The 8,007-nt window shown below is 48.8% G+C and overlaps 1 protein-coding gene across 2 annotated transcripts in view; it reads left to right on the top strand.

Moving 5' to 3' along the window:
- The first annotated feature begins 2,478 nt into the window (after positions 1–2,478).
- BOC (BOC cell adhesion associated, oncogene regulated) overlaps positions 2,479–8,007 on the top strand; it is a 55,545-nt gene continuing 50,016 nt past the window's right edge. For both annotated transcript variants that reach the window (XM_017834016.1, XM_017834015.1), the window contains exon 1: positions 2,479–2,614. The gene's annotated coding sequence lies outside the window, so the exon portion shown is untranslated. The remainder of the gene's footprint in view (positions 2,615–8,007) is intronic.

Genomic DNA, 8,007 nt, shown 5'->3' with positions numbered 1-8,007 from the left:
GTCCGGTTTCCTTTGATTTCGCCCTTTCATGCGGAGTCCCTCTGTGCCCCCCGCCTTGCTCCTCACAATATCAAACAGCTGGAGTTTCGGCGGCCCCAAGGAGGAGCCTTTGCATCCAACGGCAGCAGCAGTGGGAATTTTATCTGGGATCAGAATGGGACGGGGCTGATCCGCACAAGCTCATAGCTGAGAATCAGGGGGCTCTGGCACCTCCAGAAGGAGAGAGCTTCCCCCTCCCCCCCCCCGCCTAGCCACAGGCTATGCCTGGTCAATGCCCAGAGTAAATGTTTCCTTATGCCTGAGGAACTGGGGCTAAATGAAGGGGTTTTGGCTTTCACACTTAAAGCTTCAGACAGGCCAGTGGCATCCAGAAGTCAGTTCTGGTGGGGAGTTTGATATAAATGGGTGCCAGCCTAGAGCAGGCATTCCCAGCACAGCAATAAGAGAACTTCCTGAAAGCAGGACTGCCACTGGCATGTCCAGGGGTGCCAAGAGGATATGGCTGCACAAACCGGAACCCTGCTTCCTCCCAAGGCACTTCTTTCGGGAGGCAGATGGCAAGTACAGTGTATGAAGGGCACCATCGCACCCACTGTTTCCCTTAGCCCCGAGGATAAACAGGGAATGTAATCCTGCAGGGCTACAATCTGTTTTTTCCCCTAGCATTAAAAAAGCCCTGGGGCACTTCTTTGCAAAAGGTACCTCTGATTCTTCTCCCTCACCTCTTTCTTCCTACCTCTGTAACCCTAAAACTAGTCAGAGCTAATTCAATTCTTGCTTTAATTTAGGAGAGTTTACGACTGCTCTAAATTAGGAAACCACCGGTTTTCAGATAAAGCAGGTGCTAGAGGTCTTAGCAATTGTAAAAATTAGGCCACTTAGTGAGGTGTCTACGTATGGATTTAGCACCTGAGGAGTGTGTTACTGAGCAAAATAAGGAAAAACTTGGAATCTTGGAAACAATTCTTTAAAAGATAATTAGCAAAGTTAAAATTTCAGAGGAAGGAAGTTCGTGTTCAACCTGATAAACCTTTGTGTTCAACCTGATAAGCCTACCCATTCAAAAGCAAGTTGAAGAGGCCATCAAAACACATTCCCTTGGAACTCAAGAAATCCTTCAGAAAAATCAGTTTTGATCTTTTCAGTACCCATGTCATAAACCAAGTAAGAAACTAAAATCCAAGTAGAAAAAACACAAAATCCTTTGCATCATCCTCATGTGTGAGAAGGCAGTAATCCAGATCAGACCCCTCCTACAGTGCCAATAAGCAGGAATAACTCTGAAACGTAATGATGACATGATGAAAAACAGCAACTCTTTCACCTTCTTCTTTGAAGACTGAAGGACTTCAGATTCAGAAAGAAACTATAGATTATGCTTGTGATCTGTACACGGCAAAGATGTGAGAAACCTTTCAGTGACATCAGATTTGTGTCAAGATAGTCTTTATTGAAGGGCCTTGAAAGATGGAAGATTTTCCAGCACCTCTGGGTAAATTTAAGTTTTGGGGTCATGAATTCATCCTTTGGCGTGAGGAGACCCAGCGAGCAGGAGCTGGTTTGGTTTAACCTCAGGGAGCAGTGCCGTTGCTTTTTCCGAAAAATTTGTGCCCGAGACACTTTCCGTGAGGGCTAGCACCTGCCGGAAAGGGATGGTTGGAGGAAAAGACCTTTTCTTTCTTGTGGTATTTACTGCAACTGATGGCTACCCAGGGCCCCGCCACAGCCGGGAAGAGGCGGGATGGCCGCCCGGGAGGGGCACTCGGGGGCTCCCTGAGCCGCTGGAGCGGCTTCAGTCAGCGGTGCCCCCCCCCCGGCCTCCCAGAGCCCGGGGCGCCCAGGCCTCGCAGCCCCCTCACCCCGCATCCCGCATCCCGCATCCCGCATCCCACATCCCGGGCCGGCAGGGCCGCCTCCCTCCCTCCGCCCAGCCCGAACTTCATCCCAACTTTCCCGCTTCCGCCTGCCCGGGAGAGCGTGGCGGCGGCGCAGAGGAAGGCGGGAGAGGGGACAGCGTCTCCCAGTTAGTGTTACTGGGGGGACGGGGATGCTGGGAACAGGGGACGGGGGTCGGCCGCTGCCTGGCTTTAGGGAAGGGGTTTTCTTTCGCGTCTTCTCCCTCCTCTGACTCCTCCTCTTCTTCCCTCCTCCTCAGGGGGAGGGGAGGAGGGAGGCTCTGGGGCAGGAGTAGCCGGAGCAGGGAATTGTTTGGGAGTTCAGTCATCCAAAAGCCGTCTCCCGTATGGAGGGTCTGGCTTCCCGCATCCCGGCGTCTCTTCCCTCCTCCTCCCTCTCCTCCTCCTACTCCTCCCGCCGCGCCTGAGCTCAGCGCGGCCCCCCATCCCCAGCGCTAACCCGCAGAAAAAGCACAACCACCACCCCCAAACCAAGGACCTAGCACTTTCCCCTTCCCCCCAAAACAGGCTTTCCCCCACTCTTTTTCTCTCCTTTTTTTTTTTTTTTTTTTTTTTTTTTTCTCTGTGTGTGTGTGTGTAGTGAATTCCCCGCAGATCCGGCCTGGAAGTTCACAGCTCCTGGAGTTAAGCCTCTTTGTTGCTTCTCTTCGTTTGGGGCATCTTTGTGTTTCCCCCCGCCTGCTCCACTGGAGACCGCGGTGAGTGAAGAGAAGGGGGCCTGGGCCTGGTGGCCCTGGCGAGGGACCGGGAGAACGGACGGCGGTGGCGGGTGATGGGGCGCAGGGTTTTCCCCCCATCCATCTTCAGGCAGCGGCAGAGTTTGGGAAGTTGGTGTGGGGATATGAGGAAGGGGGTCTGCCTAGGGATGCGGGAGACCTGACAAGGGAGTAGTGGAGACCTGCTGGTCCCCACCAGTCCGGGGCTTGTTTTGGCTCAGGCAGGTGAGATGTGAGGGGCTCGGATGTCTCCCTCCAGCTCTTCCTCCTCGGCGGGTCGGCAGCACTAATGGAGGGCCCAGTGCACGCATAGTCGCTGCCGTGCTCCAGTGCTTGCCTGAAACTCTTCCAAAAGCTTGGTCCACGACCTTGCCCCGTCCTCCCTGCCGGCAGTCCGGGAGGGACGGTGAGCAGCGGAGGGAGGGAAAGGGAAAAACTGTGCAAAGTAAACCATTCATCCTCCATTGCTCCAGCTCTTGTCAAAAGCTGAGAGGAGTTTGGAGGCAAGAGCTGGCTCTGGCAGATGCAAAGGCATTTCGGTTTGTGCTCTGGGAAGGGGCTGCTGCTGCTGCTGCAAAGAAAAGGGGGGAATGGGTAGTCCGTTAGTAAAATTTTTATCTTTTTTTTTTCTGCAACTGTAAAGTTTTTAACCCTGGTGCAAGGATGAGGAGTGATTTGGGTCAGGGAAAGTAATTTTCTGCCCAGCAGTGGGATGTTGTAGGAATTGTGCATGCGTGCCTCCCTGCGTGGACTGCAACTTTGGCAGGTCCTCTGGATGGTGGCTGTAAATAGAAAATGTGTTGGGGAGAAAGTGGGATGCTGAATTTGTAGCCATGTCCAAAGGAGACTTTTTAAACTGCTCTGAAGATACTAATGTTTACTTTGAAAAATAGTAATAGACTTTAACTAATATCCCTGGCTAGCAAAAGGTATTTAATACAAATCCCATATCTTTGGGCACTTCCCCAACTAATTCTGGTACCCCAAGTGTTATTTCACTGGCATTGTGTGAAAGGCAGGTCAGGTCTATTAAAGTTTTTTTTTTTCCCTTGTTTGTTTTAAAGAAACTCTCTTGACCTCTCTGCAGCATTATGTGAGTAGGATAACAGGAATCCATACACACACTCAGCACCCGCGCGTAATTCTCAGCATGTCGTAAATGTTTTTCTTGGTGCCCAATTCTCTTTAATTTCTACGCTGCTACCATAGTGTCTTTTTGATATGTTCATTTGCAATCTGCCATTTAAGTTTCTTTTCCCATGGGCTAAAAAACTACCATGGAAAATATTAGAAGAATGTGGGCGTTTTGTAAGTAGAATTTTATCTTAGCTTTCTTTTCTTTTGAAACTAACTGGCTCAGTGTGCATATGATTAGGGGAGAGTTCTTCCATATTTATGCCTATATACATATATGGCAGACCCTTTGATTTAATGGGTTGGATGTTGAGGTTCATGGTTCAGAGAAGGATTTCAGCAGAAACACATCATTGGTTTGCAGTGAAGATTTGTTCTGTTTATTTAAGTGACCTAAAGAAATGAAGGTGAAATAACTTCCCATGCTAATAGGAGTCATTTGGGGATCTTCTGAAGTAAATAGGACTATTAGAGAGAGCTGTGAGCTCTCTGCTGGGTGCATGATATTCTTTTACAAGAAATAAATGGAGTTTTGTTCCCTGTCTTTTTCTTAATCCTCTCCTTCAGATAAAATTAGAGGGACTCATCCTGCATATACTATGCAGAAGAGGTCCTAGTAGGTGTTTGCTGTGAGGGTTGAAGTCAGATACAGTGCAGGTCTCCCTGCTTCCCGCTGGGGAGTCTGAGCCTGGTTCATCTGAAGGGTACACAATGGTCCTCTGCAGGTTTGAAAGGCAGGTTCAGTTTTGTCCCTCTCATACACATGCACACCCACAGAACTCTTTTTTGAGAGATACCTAAGTACAAGTAGCTGAATCCACACACATTTCTTCTCTGCTTGGAACCAAGAAGAAATATTAGAGGTGCATGATTCTATATGTATGTGCTAGAAAATGGCATGTAAGTTTTATGGGTGTTCTGCATCCCTGCAGTCAGGAAAATGCAAGTTTTCTGTACCTTGTACTGGCATGGTGCACAAGCACAGAGCAAGAGGTTTTTAGATTGCAAAGTGAAACACAGTATTTGGTGTTTGCAAAGGTCTTTCCAGCCCTCTGAGCGTAGGACTCTTGGCTTGGAGTTTTGCCCTGTTGAAGGACAGATGAATCATTGCCCAGTTCACCTCACTCTTTGAAATTCTGCTCTGCCCTCAAAACTAGTAGCAGACAGATCCCTCCAAGCCTTCAGTACCAAACTGGCAGTCCCACGATACTATCAGGATGCTGGTACAACTCCTTCATTTGACTAGGGCCAGCAGAGTTGCCCCTTCAGGAGCCAGCTGGAGCCTCCTGCCAAGCAAGGAGCATAGCAGGAGGGGCTATGAAGCAAGCAGCCTACTTTGTCCCCATCCTCCCCAGTAATGCAGAGGAGAAACTTCCTTTCCTGAGTTAAGAAAATTGATCCATTTAGGGCAGTTCTGAATTCTTGTACTTTCTCGTTGTTACTGAATGACCAGACTTGACTGAAACACCACCAGGTCTATTCACCAGTGTTTCCTGGCCTCTTCCTGAGCCACATGCACTTAGGAGCACACAAACCTTGTGGTCTGATAAGGAGCACAACATGAAAAAAGAACTATTACTTCTCCTACCTGGGCTGTGGGAGGGAAGATGGGTGATAGGACAGGAAAGAGACTTAAATTGGAAGCATGTGTTTGAACGTGGAGGTGTTTGGGCTGTCCTCACCCAATGCGCATGCCTGGTGTGAGCTTAAATGATTCCCTCTGCTGCCCTGTGCCTTCTTGTTCCCATGCAGAAGATGGGACTAAACCCTGTGCTGATGGGTTGAGCACTGTGGCAGGTCAGATACTGCTTTCCATGTTGACTCCTGCCAGCCAACCGGTACCCACTCTCGTGCCTCTCAGAGCAGAGCTCAGGTGTACCAGGAAGGACCCTCTCTGTCATACTGAGCCTCCTCAGGACTGCCACAGGGCTGGAGAGGCACCTCTGTGCCTCTGAAATCATTCTCTTCCCAAGCTGTTTCCCAGTACCACACCTTTTGTGCCTCATGAAGTGAGGGAGCAATGACAGCAAAGAGTATGTTGGGGACCACATTGGTTGCTTTAGCCTAGGTTGGCCTGCAGGTGGGTTTTCAGAGACTTCGGGCTCAGCTGGGCTCAGTTTAGTCACTCAGCCTGCAAGATGTTACAACAGCAGTAGGCCAACGTAACTCCGGGTTAACAAAAGTTTCTTTGGCAGTAAATGGTGGTAGGTTGTTCGTTTTAATATTGGGTGCCGAGTACCCCAGAGGTATGAGGCACAATTCCCTTGGACTTCTTTAGTGGGCAAAGATGACTTGATATGTTACTGCTGGCATGTTACAGACCAAGGCTTGCAAATCTCTTGGTTTAAACTGTTACCTCCTGGGCTAAAAACTTTGCAGTGAGAAGTCTACAGTTAGGATGGGATATCCCACAAGGAAAAGGTTCTCTTGCAAAATCTTTGGAGACTTCCTGTTTCTGGTTAGACTGAAAACATCCTGAGGGAAAAACCTACTGCCATGTATTTTGGTGCTCCTGTGGTCAGTCTCAGTTTAAGAAGTTGTTATGTATTCTGGTTCCTAAGCCACAAGAACAGTTTAAGGCAAATAATGACTAAATGAATTGCAGGTCCTTAGGTGGAACGGGGTAACTGTTCAACGAAAGGTATCACAAGCATCTTTTTCTGTTTCCTGTATTTGCTTTAGTTCCTCTTGGCCCTGAATCATACGGCATCGTATCTTCTGATTCATTGGCTGAACGTAGTGCTTGCAGCCAGTTTTCTGGAGGGAATGCTTGCAGGATGGGAAGCTTTCAAAATTTGCTTCGTATGCATGTTTGCGCACAAGAGTCTTTTAAAATCTCTCCACAGGAGCGTGTGCTCCAGCAACACAGCTGTAGGAGTATCCATGGGAAGCTAAGACATAAGGAGTATGGATACAGTGGAAGCAAGTTGGCTGAAAAGCTCAGAAAGATATTTGTTGTAAGGAAAATACCTTCTTGATGCTTACACAGTCCTAAAGCTCCTGCAGGCACTGCAGGGCTTTCTGCTTAAACAGGGAACAACAGATCCCTGCCCTGAGGATGTTGCGTGCTCCTTTTATTAAAATGGCCTCCCTTCCCTGCAAAAGGACAAATGGGATGGGAGGCTCAGCTCTGCCTGGTGGGGTTGTTAGCAGAGCACCTGGCACAGCACAGACAGGGTGCCTGAGAGGGGCTCTCAGGGCTGCCATTGTGTGTTGTAGGAGCTCTTCAGTAAGAGGCAGTGCCAATTTATTTTGGCTCTGGTGGCATCGACGGAGGGAAATGTGCTTCAGGGAGCGTGTGGGACGTGCTCGAGCTTCTTCTCCCTCCTTGTGGGCACTGTGCCAGCACAGAGGTGAGAGCCAAACTTTATTCTTGCTTTCTGCTCAGCTGCTCTTGAGAGGCTGCTGCCCTGTGTCCGAAACCCTTCCCTGAGCTCCCCTTAGATGTGAGGATGGTGACTGCACCTTGTGCCTGTGCAGCGTGTTGGAGGCTTTCTGGGCAAAGTCCAAACCACACCACAGCATGCTGCCCCCATGAAAACCCACTGTTGTCAAGTTCACAGAGGTTTTGGGCTGTGGCGTCTCTATATATGTATGCAAGAGCCAGATGGTGTTTTGGAAACAGCTCATTTTTCATTAATTTCTGTGCTCAGCATAGGCAGTAAGTCTTTCACCCTGAGTCCTGCGGTGGCAATGCCGTTTTGGCTCTCTAAGGTCCACTCTGGCAAGGAGATTAGCCAGCAGGTCATACTCTTATGCACGGCCATAGACCTGGGGCTCTGCCAAATGCAAGGGATGTGTTCACTGGTTGCAATGTCAGCAAGTCTGAACAAGCTTGTGTGTCTTAAAGACTGTGCATCAGGTCCTTCTGCTGTTCTTTAAATCATGAGTGGAGAGGGAAAGGGTGTAAATATCCCTGTCAGAACTGAGTTGTCAGCTTTCAAATACCAAAATGAGGTTGCTTTTTATTTTTCTTCTAGCTGACAAAAGGACAGGTTAGGCAGAGCCCTGTGAATTAATGTGTTGAGTTTAGTGTGGTTTAGAAAGCCTGTGGTGATATAAACCTACTGAGGTAGTCTTTGAGAAATAAACCTCAAATGTGCATACAGTGGCCTGGAACACAGGATTTGTATGCAAAATGCAGCTTCCTCTGATAATGTCACTGTAATTTATCCTGGTACTTTTAGGGAAAGCAGCCACCTTGCTTAGTGATTGCCAGTGTTTTAGCGCTCAAGCCTGCG

This window comes from Lepidothrix coronata, unplaced genomic scaffold (assembly GCF_001604755.1).
Source record: "Lepidothrix coronata isolate B3197 unplaced genomic scaffold, Lepidothrix_coronata-1.0 Scaffold226, whole genome shotgun sequence".
Lineage (NCBI taxonomy): Eukaryota > Metazoa > Chordata > Aves > Passeriformes > Pipridae > Lepidothrix > Lepidothrix coronata.
The sequence above is the reverse complement of the archived record's forward strand: the minus strand, read 5'-3'. Positions and strand labels throughout refer to the sequence as shown.